A 12,944-nucleotide genomic window follows, 5' to 3' on the forward strand; every position below is an offset into this window, starting at 1 on the left:
GCTTGCTTGCCATCAACCCCAATCATTTCCAGATTGACACTGTGGATCTGTCGGTCGCCCGCTGACAGAGTTGTGTATGTGGGTCTTAAAGTCCATTAACTTACTGATAATGGAGTCTGCAAGAATGAGTGAGCTAAGTGGAGATGAGTGTGTGGGAGACTGAGCAGGACACTGTTTGCAGGAGAGAGTTAATGTTGGTAGGAAGAAGGGTGCATTCCTCTGAAGGTCGGAAGAGGCTCCAGAGCAGTATATCACAGAAGCTGCTTGGAAAGGATCGCCAATTATGTCTGGTGTCTCAGCCTGGCTGAGCAGGATGCAGAGGAGACTCAGAATCTTCTCTGTCACATCTTGTCACTTGTGTGACTCAAGGGATTTCCAGATGAGGATCTTGACTTTGGATTTCTAAAGTTTTCTGTGTCTGAAACTGATCACCTTCACCAACTGAGGTTGCATATTGATCTTTTGATGATCTTGTTGCTATTCTTATAGAGCAGTTAGCATGGTGGGTGTTATATTGAAACTATGATGTATAGTTATTTTAGTATGTAACATGTAAGTTTGTGTTACATTTAAGTATGTGTACATCATATCTAACAGGAGCTTTAAGTCTTTTACTTGTATGGTAGGTCATGTCTCAGTAGGTCATAAAAGTTATAAAACTAATATGTAATCTCAGGTGTAGAGTACCTGGTGCTTTCAAATTTGTTACTGCATTTATTTATATGCATGTGGGGGGCACATGTTTGGAAATTAGAAGACAACTTGGGGGTTCTGGGAAGACCCGGGATCAGGCTCAGATCAGGTCGTGGGCTTGGGTGCAGGAGCCTTCCCCTGCTCAGCCGTCTCAGCCCCGTCACAGTACATTATTTCATCAAGTTTAAGTTGAGTCAGAACTCCAGACTTTATAAAAAATGCTCATAAGATATGCCTTGTCTTAGGCTGGTTCTGCTTAAGATTTTTATTTTATTGTTGTATGAAAGCAGTGTGTCTTCAGCAGAAACTGTACTTTGCATTTTAGCTCTTCCTGGACTAGCAGTATGGTCCAATACTCTCTTTAAAAAAAAATTTAAAAATACAATTTTAGTAGCAAATATTTTTCTTTTTAATTAAGATTTTCTTAAAATATAATTACATCATTTTATTCCTTCCCTTTCCTCTGTCTAACCTTTTCCATGTCACTGTCACATTTTCTCCCAAATTGATGACTTCTTTTCTTTGATTATTATTGCTACATGTATGTAAATGCATAGACATACACACACAGTCTGTTTAGTGTGACTTGTGAGGATATAAACTTTAGGGCTGATCACTTTGCCGATCTTCTCTTTCAATGCTGGTCAGCAGTAGAGAGCCAGAGCCCCTGTGGCCCTGTGACCTCCTGGAGGAGCAGACACAACAGCGACCTTGGGAGGTTAGGTGGATTCCGAATGTTAAATACATTTTCACCTTACAGTATTTGCAGTTTGTGATGAGTTTACCAGGACATAACCTCATTGTGATGTAATCTCTTTACATTGATGCTTCTAAATTTCACTCAAGACATACTAAGTCCGAAGTGCTTCCTAGAGGGGCTGGTGGGACGGCTCAGCAGGGGAAGCCTGCCCCCAGCCTGGTGCCTGGAGCGCGTTCTCTGGGACCTATATGGTGGAAGGAGAGAACCAACTCCTGTAGGTTGTCCTTTGACCTCTTCATATAAGCCATCCCCAACAAGTAATAACTTGTAATAAAAATTAAAAATGGTTTATAGTACATTCTTTATTACCATCAGAGATTTCAGCATATTACTTGTTTCCTATTAGACTCTCTGCTAGGCTAATTCTTTATCCTGCTAAGCCAGATTGCTGTACTAGCAATACATAAGCATGATTTGAGATTTAAGTGCTTGTTTTTTGTTTCATACCAAGTATATCAGCCATTTCATAAACAAAATCAGCAAGTTAAGTTTGTGGTATGTTTGACAACCTAAAACAAGCCATCCAATGATGATTTTTTTATTAGAAAGATCAACATAGGCCGGGCGGTGGTGGCACACGCCTTTAGTCCCAGCTCTTGGGAGGCAGAGCCAGGCGGATCTTTGTGAGTTTGAGACCAGCCTGGTCTACAGAGCGAGATTCAGGAAAGGCACCAAAACTACACAGAGAAACCTTGTCTCAAGAAAAAAATAAAAAATAAAAGAAAGAAAGAAAGATCAATATGCTGTCTTCTGTGTTGTAACAAATATGTATCAAGTAGTTACATTTTCATAGTTAAGCTAAAATGATCATTCTAGCCTCAGAGTTAACACTTTAGATTCTTGATATTTTCGTAGATATTTCTTTAAAATATTTCTTTATGTGGCCTTCAGTAGTAATAAATCAAACCAAAACTTAATTTTTTTAAGAGATATATTTTGGCAAGAAAAATATGGTAAGAATTTAATGCTGTTAATATCAAACTGTTTGTACTCATGTTCTACATGATGTCTCTCTTAACCTAGCAGTATCAATGTTTGAGTCCTTTACAGTTACAAAATTGTATAGCTGTTGTGATGGTTTGAATGAAAACAGTCCCCACAGGCAAGTATGTTTAAATACTTGGTCCCCAGTTGGTGGAACTGTTTGGCAAGAACTAAGAGGTGTGGCCTTATTGGAGGAGATGTGTCATTGGGGACAGGCTTTGGGGTTTCAAAGCCTGCACCATTTCCAGTTAGCTCATTGTTTTCTCTTTGTGGATAAGGATGTTAGCGCTCAGCTCCTGCTCTAGCACCATGCCTACCTGCCTAATGCCATGCTTCTGGCCAGGATGTCATGTCCTCCAGCCCTCTGGAATTGTAGGCCCCCAACTGAATGCTTTCTTTTATAAGTTGCCTTGGTTAAGTTAGCCCAGCAATAGAAAAGTAACTAAGACAGATGTATCTAGCCTTAAAAGTCACAGGTATTTATAGATCTGATATTATCTACCAGGCATTGTAATCGACAGATTGAAGTATGTGGCTGAGGAAATGTATAGTTACTTACAATTTTTATTTATTTTGTTTTTAACTTTTCTTGTTGCTGTGATGAAATACCTGTCAAGATACAGCCTCAGGGCTGTAAGAAAGGTGTCCTTGCTTTGCAGTTAGAGGAAGGACAGTCAGCATAGCGGCAGGACAGTGGGGCAGCTGTTCACATTGTGTCTACCGACAGTCAGGAAGCCGAGGAAGGACTGGAGGTTCCTGGAGCTAAGAAGCCTTAAGGCCTGCCTTAGCACCCCACTTGTTCCAGATGCTCCAACGAGGTCCCACTTCAAGGCCCATCCCAGCTGGGGTCCAAGTGTTCAGAGACATGAACCTATAGAGGACAGTTTACATTCAAGCTATGGCAGAGAATGATTAAAAAAGGGGGGGAGGGCGTGGAGAGGAGAAGCAGGCTTCAGCCTGCCAGTTTTGTTGGCATAGTAAGAGATACGTAGTCACAGATACAGATGGAGGATAATTGAAGACATCCTCGTCATAAAATCATTAGGGATGGCATGTACTTGAGTGTCCTCATAATGGAGGCTGGCCGTCAACTAGCTATATAAACTTGAGCAAGTTACAGGAAACCTTATGGCCTAGATTCCCATCTATAACATAGAGATGGTGGAACATACAGCATGGGATTGTCGTGATGATCCAGGGAACTGACACACACGGATACTGACACACTAGGTGCTACCTCAGTGTCCTGTGATCATCAGCCTTACTGCGGGACCGGTGGTCACAGAGGCCCCCTGTCTCTTTGAACTTAAGGCCCATCTCAACTCTGTCTTCAAGGGTGAAGTGTAGTCACTTATTATAGAGAAGGAAAAACGGCCCACACCTGGCCTGTTGATGCCCTCTCCCCTTGGAGTTGGGAGAGAAGTAAAGCCGGGGTAGGAAGATGCAGAGAGCCAGTCCCGCCCCCCCCCCCCAACCCCCTTACTCTTTGGAGAACTTAGCGAACACTCTCTGGGCTAGACATTGCTAATGTGGGGCTATTGGACCTTTGAGTCAGTTGATTTGAGATGAAAGGCTGCCTCCTCCATTTGCTAGTCATGGATTAAAGGAAATGATACCTCCTTTGCAGGAATGTTTGGAGGATTGGATGAGGGAGTACCCAAAATGTACTTGGCACATTAGTGTCTACAAAATAGCAGATGTTCTAAATTAGATGCAAATAATAATAATAAGTTTCCTACTTTAAAATGTAAGAAGCTCAGGGAGACTAGAGGTGTTAATCATTCATGCTTTACCTAGCATTGCATTAATAAGATAATTATACAGCTCAAAGCCACTGAGGAGCCGTGTGAGTGGGACTTTTATTGCACTGTGAAGGCGGGTAGAAGTGAACCCAGCGGTATGGTGCAGCGGGAACCAGAATGGGTCGCCATGCAACAGTGAGTAGTACAGCATTCTATTCAGATCCATAGCTAAGGGGCCACTTCTGGGCTCATACTCTTTGAGTTTGTTCTCTAAATTACTATATATTATGTACAGTTTGGTTAAAGAATATGGAGACAACATGGTATACTAGAAATAGAGAGTTTACAATCCTAGAGTTTTCTATCACCAGATATATTTTATATGTATATATAAACTGTATACATTCTCTATACTTGTTACATAATTATACTTAGTTGCTAATATTTATTATATAGTTAATATTTATTTGGTATACTTAAACTATATACTCAGTTATTTAATGTGTAACTTTATTTAATTGACTTGTATCTTTTATGCTCCATCTCCCCCAGGCTTTATGTCCTCCATAATGTTTTTATGACATTTAAGTATCTTTAAATAGAAGCTGTGCACATTGTATCTGGCACATACTAGACATCCAATAAACTTCAGTTTTCTTTTTTAAATTTTGTACTTACATAGTACCATTTCACTATAAATGTATGTTCTAATTTTTATGATTACATTTATAAAATTTATAAAAGCTAATGAAATCACAGACACTCAAGACACAATGCCTGAATTTTTAAATGATGTAGCAAAAATATTACACACACATACACACACACCCCACTATGTAGAGAGAGGATGCTAAGCAAATAGGATAAACTTTTAATAGTTGGTGAACTAGATGGATACATGGCATTCATTATATCAGTCTTTGCATTTTTGGGTATTGGTAATTCTCAAAAACACTGAAGGAAAAGTAAAATATTTACTCATGCTAAATATGATACTAAAATGTTTCTTACTAATGCCTTTTAATAGTGCGACATGATATTTAATTTGGAGTAAGATAAGGATCGGTTATTTTACTGCATGGCAGGAAAATGATCTTTAATTGGATTGTACTAACTTAGAACCTGGACAAAATGCATTACCAACCCAGTCCCTTTTATCGTAGTCACATTCACTCATGGGACCTGCCTGTCTCTCCCCAGTGTGGGCTCTGCTGTGGCTGACGGCCTTCTTGATCCTTGAGTTTATTAGCAGAGATTTCCACAGGCAGATACTTCTCCCTTTCCCCCTTCCCCTAAAAAAAAAAAGGTCAGCCAGTGTAAACAGACAGTATAGCTGACTATGTACTCTGTCTGACGAGGCTTTCGTTTCCGCCTTACCTAGCCCCTTCCCCACAAAAAAAGGTCAGAGAAAGCAAACAGCTAAGGAGTGGGCTGAGTTGCAGCTTCTGATGACTGACTTTTAAGACAGTTTCTGGTTCCTCTACGGTTTTCCGCACCTGACTAATGGTATGATGTTAATTGTTAACCTTTGCAAGGCCTGTGACTGAATTAATAAAATGATCAGAGATGTGTCTAAATGCTACACCTTCAAGATATGCTAAACATAAAGACTTCTGTCAGCCGAGCACGCTTTCCCATGTTGCAGCACAGTTTGATAGACTTCTCTGATAGAAGTAGGGTATCTCAAGGTAGTTGTCTCTGGCTTTCTAAGAGGATACCTGGTCCCATATTTGTTTAATTCTTACAAGGGCACTTTAGTATTAAATGCATTTTGTGTTAACAGAACATATTGTTTGATTCCAGGATAGAATCTGTGTATTTTATTGTTTATCTCTAGCAATTGGGATATGCTAAATAAATGTTTACAAATGTAAGTGAATTAAAATTAGGTGGAAAATTATGACAACTTTGGTCACTCTGATTATAAAAGCTCGCAAACATGATTTCACTTTAGTTATGTTTGAAGTAGTCATTAAGAAAATGGAATTTAATGCATAGCATCCTGTTTGAATGGGAGAATGTTTGTAAGGAGAAATGGGGCTGTTTTGTCTGTTCAAGTTAGAGCTGCTTTGATGAGTGGTACAGCAGCCCCAGACCCTCGGGGTAGTTACACTGGTGTCTCCATCAGTAAGCTGGAGTCGAATGCAGGGGTTTTTTTAACTACAAAGTAACACATGATATACCCTAAGTTGCTCTTTATTTCCCATATGACATGTGCAAATCCTGTGTCAGTTATTTCCATATTGGAAAGTTCTTTTCACGAGGTGAACTGTAACTTGGTAAATTAAATGCTAAGTAAAAAAATTAAAACGATTTCCTATAAAATGAGAGAATATACATTAGTTAAGAAGAATTTGTAAGCTGGGCAGTGGTGGCACACGCCTTTAATCCCAGCACTCAGGAGGCAGATGCAGGCAGATCTCTGTGAGTTCAAGGCCAGCCTGGTCTACAGAGTGAGTTCCAGGACAGGTACCACAACTATACAGAGAAACCCTGTCTCGGAAAAAGCAAAAACAAAACCAACAACAACAAAAAAGAACTTGTGAGACTTTTGGTTTTAAGTACCCTGCTTTTTAAGTACAGAACGTTTTTCGAATTCTTTAATAAAATGCTTTTCTTTAAGAATCACCCAAGTGCATGTCTAATCCACAGCTAATGTAAGCACATGAATAGATGGGAAGGCCGGGAGGGATTAAGCCCTGGCTTGGAGCCGTGTGAGGTACTACTCTGAACTCTGAATTGTGCTGATTAGCTCCAATGGAAAGGTTTTGGATCTTGACAGCTACTTTGCATTTTATTTTCAAGAGTTCTGTTGTGTAGTTTCAATAAGGCACTGATGTAAACTTTGTTGGGTATGTTTTCTCTAAGGATATGTCGCTTTGTCTCATTCTATAGTAGGAAGTAAAAGACGTACCTGAAAATGAAGACCAGGTTGAGTATATGATTTAGAAAGATAAAGTCAGAAGTAGTGAAGAATTGAGAGTGATTGCCTCTGAAGCAAGGGGGAAGGGCCGCACGGGGCTGCTGCTCCGGGGGGACCTCATCTGTGCAGGACGGTTTCTAAGAGGTGTGGACGTGGTTGAGCAGGCAGCCTTGGTCTCTCCTCCTGCTCGCTATTTGTACAGGAGTGAGCCTGTTTACTCAGATCAGCTGGCTTCTTACACGTCAGCTGGTCGTAGTTTAATATGCTCTGAGAAGTCAGGGCTAAATAATTCACCCTGACTGAGGTCTGGACTGAAACCCCAGTCTAGAATATGCATTCAACTTAATGGGATGAACTATAAAGAGACTGTGTGCACTAGTTATTTATCTGTTTTCATCTGACATTCAGCAGTTTCTGTCTTTCTGTTATGTAGGCATGTGTGTGCCTGCATGTACACATGTGTGTAAACCAGAACCCCTTACAGTTAGTGGAAGTGGGGGAATGCTTCGAGACCAGAGCGCAGCAGGGTCTGTGGAAGGAACTGAGGCTACTTTACTCTGAATACCTGCTGCTGCTGCTGCTGCTGCTGCTGCTGCTCTCCGCCCCTTTGGGACTGATTTTCTTTCTTTGCAGCACCTCTCACGTCCTGTCACAAGAAAAGAAACAGCATTATTGGTCTGCTTTTTCTGTGTTTCTGTCCCTTCCTGTCTCCTCCCTCATGTCTGTCTGTCTCCTTCTGTCTCCTCCCCATGTCTGTCTGTCTGTCTCCTCCCCCATCTCCTCCTGTCTCCTCCTTATCTCTGTGCCAGTGTCTGCCGAGTAGGGAGTTAAGGCAAGAAAGGAGACTGACGTAAGCTGTGCAGACACTTTACACCTTACAGCCCTGCTGGATGAATTCATAGCTGTGTACCTGCAGAATGAGAACACTGAGTATTTCATATGGTAGAGCCAGGAAGGGGTCAGAGCACAGCTGGACAGGTGCTACTATTTAGGTGTGATGCTCCAAGACACTTGCTCAACAGCATCATCTGCCTGTTCTTCTGCAGAATTCTCAGTAGCCCTGGTCCCTGCTTTCCCATAGTAGTTTACAGTCCAAATGTGCAGAGGCTGTTCTTACGACATTATTCATCAAGATACTGATATTGATACTATTTCATAAGAAGTTTTTCCAATTTTCTCTCCACTAAAATATTTATTTAAAATTGAGTCTCACAAAAGGTTTCATGATTTTTTTTTTTATTTTTTTTTATTTTTCGAGACAGGGTTTCTCTGCGTAGCTTTGCGCCTTTCCTGGGACTCACTTGGTAGACCAGGCTGGCCTCGAACTCACAGAGATCCGCCTGCCTCTGCCTCCCGAGTGCTGGGATTAAAGGCGTGCGCCACCACCGCCCGGCTATGATTCTTTATACTAATGAACAATGAGCTCTAGGGGAGCTTTTCCTTTTCCTTACTCTTGTTGAGATCTGCTGTCCTTTATGTATCGTCCCGCATGCCTGTGGCTCGCAGCCACGAGTACTCCCAGAGCCAGCCTTCCATCAACCTAATGGTTTTCTTTAATTTGTCAAGTACTCTAGGCTGCATGCTGTGTGGTTCCTGGGCTTGATGCTTACTGTGATGAATTGGAGCCTGCCTCTTGAAAATATTGATCTGATTAAAGTTTTAATTGAAATATTATAATTAATTCATTTTGATAGAGAAGCTAAGTCTAGAATTTTCATTGTTTCACCTTGAACATTTGTAAACATGGTGTAGCTTCTGGATATTTGTAGCTTTTTAAAAGTCATTTTTGAAAACTGTTGAGTAGTTTTCCAAAATTAATCATTAATTTATTTTACATTACAAGGCAATTAGAGCTTTTCAGTTTTAAACTTGATTTTTGTTACAGTTATTAGTTCCAGAAACAAAACAAAACAAAAAGCTAAATAGCTTTCCATTTATGCAAATCAGTAAGCATTAGATACTGATAAATATTTTTGAGTGGATGAATTTTTCCTCTTTGCAAATTGTTTTGCTAGGCTACAGTTTTTATTTTTAAGCTCCCTTAAAAGTGATAAGACTCTTAAAATACTGGGCCCATGACTTCATCGTGAGTCTGGGTGTTGGCTTGTATGTGCCTCTCAACAATCAACTTCTTTTGATTTCTAGTTTTCTGACATTCACAGCAAACGATGGAATTCTTTGTGTGACAAAAGGAGCCAACCAGTTGAATTACTGTAAGTTAGGGGGAGGCAGCACAGGAGATGAGAGGACGAAGTGAGTGCTTGCAAAGATATTAGAAGAGGAAAGACATTTGGGAACTCTGTCATGGGAGTTCACACTTAGGCTGGCTCATCATTCTTTAGGGTGTGTGTTTTGAGCGCAAGTTGTTTGGCTAATGGAGTTCTGGCATGGGCTTTAGCTTATGGGATTTTCTATGTAGTTTGAGAAGGTAGGAGGAAACGGAGTTGGTGCAAGATGCAAGCCCATTGAAACCTTTAGAATGTTCATCAAAACTATCTCTAGAATCCTAGACGGTGCCTACATATGATCTCCTGAATTGATTAGAAAAGCTAATGGGCATGTTAGTAGAACGTGTACTTTGTTTGGAGCTGCTGTTCATGAAGTATGGTGTCAAGGATCACAGGATTTTCCATGGCCTGTTCCCCTTAGCTGTGAAATGAACTTATATCTGTATGTACCTTGAAATTTAGGTGATGATCAAAAGCAGATTTGCATGTGTCTGTGTGCATGCGTGTGCACAGGTGGAGGCTGGAGGACAACTTCACGTGTCTTTCCATAGAAACCATCAACTTTGTCTATTGAGACAGGGTCTCTCCGTGGAACCTGGGTCTCTGAATTAGGCTAGGCTGGCTGCCATTGAGTCCTATCTTTGTCCCCTTGATGGCTGGATTACAAGCACACACCACCATGCCTGGCTTTTTATGTGGGTGCTGGGGATGGGTCCTTATTCTTGCATGGCACACACTTGACCAATTAAGCTGTTTCCTCAGACCTTCCTTCAAAAGCAAGTTTATAAAACAACACAAAAGCAGCATCCAAACTGCACTAAATGAGTAATCTTGCTGGAGACAGATGGAGTAAAGTGGGAAACTCAGTCTTGTATCATCTTAATTCTTTGTTACTGAGAAGGAAGAGTTAACATTGTGGTTCATTGTTTTCTAGTAATAATGTAGAAGATAGCAGCCTTGTCTATAGTTTGTTAAAATAATTGACTTTAAGTAACAGTCTTACCTTGCCTGTGGGTCTTTGTCCCTTCCTAGAATTTTGCTGGAGTTGCAAGAGTATGAATAAATTCTCACCAGTGGCAGCCCCCGGACAGGGATTTCCACAGTACCAGCTTGGGACAGCAGCCTGGGCAACATTTGGGACTTGTTTCTTGCACAAATTCTTGAGCAATTCGTTTTGAATTTTTGTGTAATAAGTTCTCCAGGTGATTCTGATGTGAGTTTTAAGTTTGAAAACCCCTGGTTTAAAAATCAGTGATTCAGATGTTGGGTAATGCCCCCCACCCAACATAGAGTTGGGGCTGTATCTTATACTCACCTGGAGAGTCTCTGCGGGCCTTCAGCTGGGACTTACTCATTGATTTTTTTTTTTTTTAATGTCTCTTCTCAGTTGGTTTCAGTGTAGCCAAGGTTAAGAACCACTGCACTGTTGGCTTTTCCTTCTGCCCGAAATTGCTGTTGGTCTAAGGGGGACTTTGTCATGTCTGCTGATGTACATTTAAGAACCCTTGTTTTAAATGGTGGTTCCCAAACTTAGTTCACTGGGCCCCAGCGTTCCCTAAGATAAGCTTTTCCTTGATGACATCAGTTGGAATTTTCAGGCACAGATTGGAGGGATTTTTTGTTTCTGAGTGACTGAAGTATTGAATCCATGGTCTGTTATTTGGGAATCTGTTATTTGGCAGTGGAGACATTTATTTTCCATTCATTCATGAGTATTCTTTGGGTGTGTGGGGGTCTGTGGAGCACACACTTTGTTTTTCCGTGCTGGAAATTGAACCCAGGGCCTTGCACATGCTGGTTTATTGCTCTCACTGAGCTGCGTGCCCAGCCCATGTCCGACACTTTATGCATGCATGAAATAGAAAGAATAATACTCTGCCCCTCCATTCAAGGGGCTTAGAGGGCACCAGAGAATGATAGATCTGTACGTTAATCCACAGAACCCAGAAACATGGGGATCATTCGGAATTTCTTTGTTTCATTAATCATCCCATGCATTCTGTGTAAATCTGTCTCCAGTCCATCACTTGGTCTTCATCGTTCTGTCCCGAAATGAGCCCTTGATGCTGCCATCTCTCTTTACACTACTGATCTTCCCAAACTCACTTTCTGCAAGAAAGTCCGTTTTCTCCTAGTGGCCAGAGACATCTCCTTCCTCCCTCCCTCCCTCCCTCCCTCCCTCCCTCCCTCCCTCCCTCCCTCCCTCCCTCCCTCCCTCCCTCCTTCTTCTCTTTCTTTTTTTGAGTTTTTGAGACAGAATTTCTCTACCTAGCCCTGGCTGTCCTGGAACTCACTCTGTAGACCAGGCTAGCCTCAAACTCACAGAGATCCACCTGCCTCTGCCTCTTCAGTACTGGGATTACATCTGTGTCCCACCATGCCTGGCCCCAGAGACACCTTTTAAAGCAAAGCCAACTATACTACATGAAGATGTCCCTGGTAAATGACCGTCTGAGTTATGGGAACCCTCTTTACTAGCTTCGTGATACTAGATTTGTAAATTTAGACTTTTCCTAGTTGGATGTGGTGGTATATGTTGGTAATCTTGGGAGCTGGGAGATAGAGGCAAGAGGATCCAGAGTTCACGGTCATCCTTACCTGCACAGTGAGTTCAGTGTCAGCCTGGGCTACAAGAGGCTTCCTGACCCTGTTAGCTTCTTGAGCCACAGCTCCCCTTCTTTCCCTGTTCTCGGCCCCTGTCACCTGCGGCCAGGCTCCTGCTGACCCGGGCAGAGCTGCTCCTCTGCTTTTCTGCTTCCCGCCTGACTGGTCCTCGGCCTCCCTTGCTCCAGCTGTCGTTCTTGCATACACTGCATCGTCTTTAGGGAGGATGGGGCACATGCCATCTTTGCTGCCATATGTGTTTTGATAGCTTTTACATTTATTTGTTCTTTATTTTCATCGCTGGAGATTGAACCCGGACCTCACATGAATGTTAAGTGCGTGCTCAACTTCTGAACTAACTGCCTACTTTGGCCATTAAAAAGAAAAGGAGAGGCAGTCCATCAGTCTACTCCATTGACTTGTGAGCTGTAGGAAGCCCAGCCGTGTTCCTTTGGCTTATGGTGCTTAGCATCATAGCATGCATATCGTGGGACCTATAGATTTTTGATAAATTATTAAATGAATAGAAAAAACCTGCGACATTTTATGTTTATTGTTCTCAAGACTACTTGGCCATTAGCAACACAAATGGAGGAGACTGCAGTGGTACTGTTTAAAATGGGAAAATACAGCTGTAACTGATACATGGGCAGCACACTGAAAAGAGCCAAAACAGGTCCCTGTCCCTGTTTTGTGGTGGCAGAGTCATAAAGAATTGACAGCTAACTCATAGGCTGTCGTTGGTCAAGGGGAAGGGTGAGGTTTTAAGAGTATTTTGTGTTTGCTGATTTCATCTCTTACCTAAGCTTCAACAGTGTTACTATAGATATTTCAGATTACCTTTCAGGGAAACAAAGTAGCTTCTGCTTAATTCTTGAAATAGTTTTGATGTTCTGTTTAACAGTGCTTTATACTTGCTTTGTTACAGAACTGTGGAGTCAGAAGGCAAAAAGCTACTTGTAATATGATCTCCAATTTAAATGAAAAATGTTCTACAGTTCTGTCATATT

The 12,944-nt window shown here is 41.5% G+C and overlaps 1 protein-coding gene across 1 annotated transcript in view; it reads left to right on the plus strand.

Moving 5' to 3' along the window:
• Pex7 (peroxisomal biogenesis factor 7) overlaps positions 1–12,944 on the plus strand; it is a 64,840-nt gene that overhangs the window by 37,550 nt on the left and 14,346 nt on the right. The window lies entirely within an intron of this gene.

The sequence above is a fragment of the Peromyscus maniculatus genome, chromosome 16, assembly GCF_049852395.1.
Source record: "Peromyscus maniculatus bairdii isolate BWxNUB_F1_BW_parent chromosome 16, HU_Pman_BW_mat_3.1, whole genome shotgun sequence".
NCBI lineage: Eukaryota > Metazoa > Chordata > Mammalia > Rodentia > Cricetidae > Peromyscus > Peromyscus maniculatus.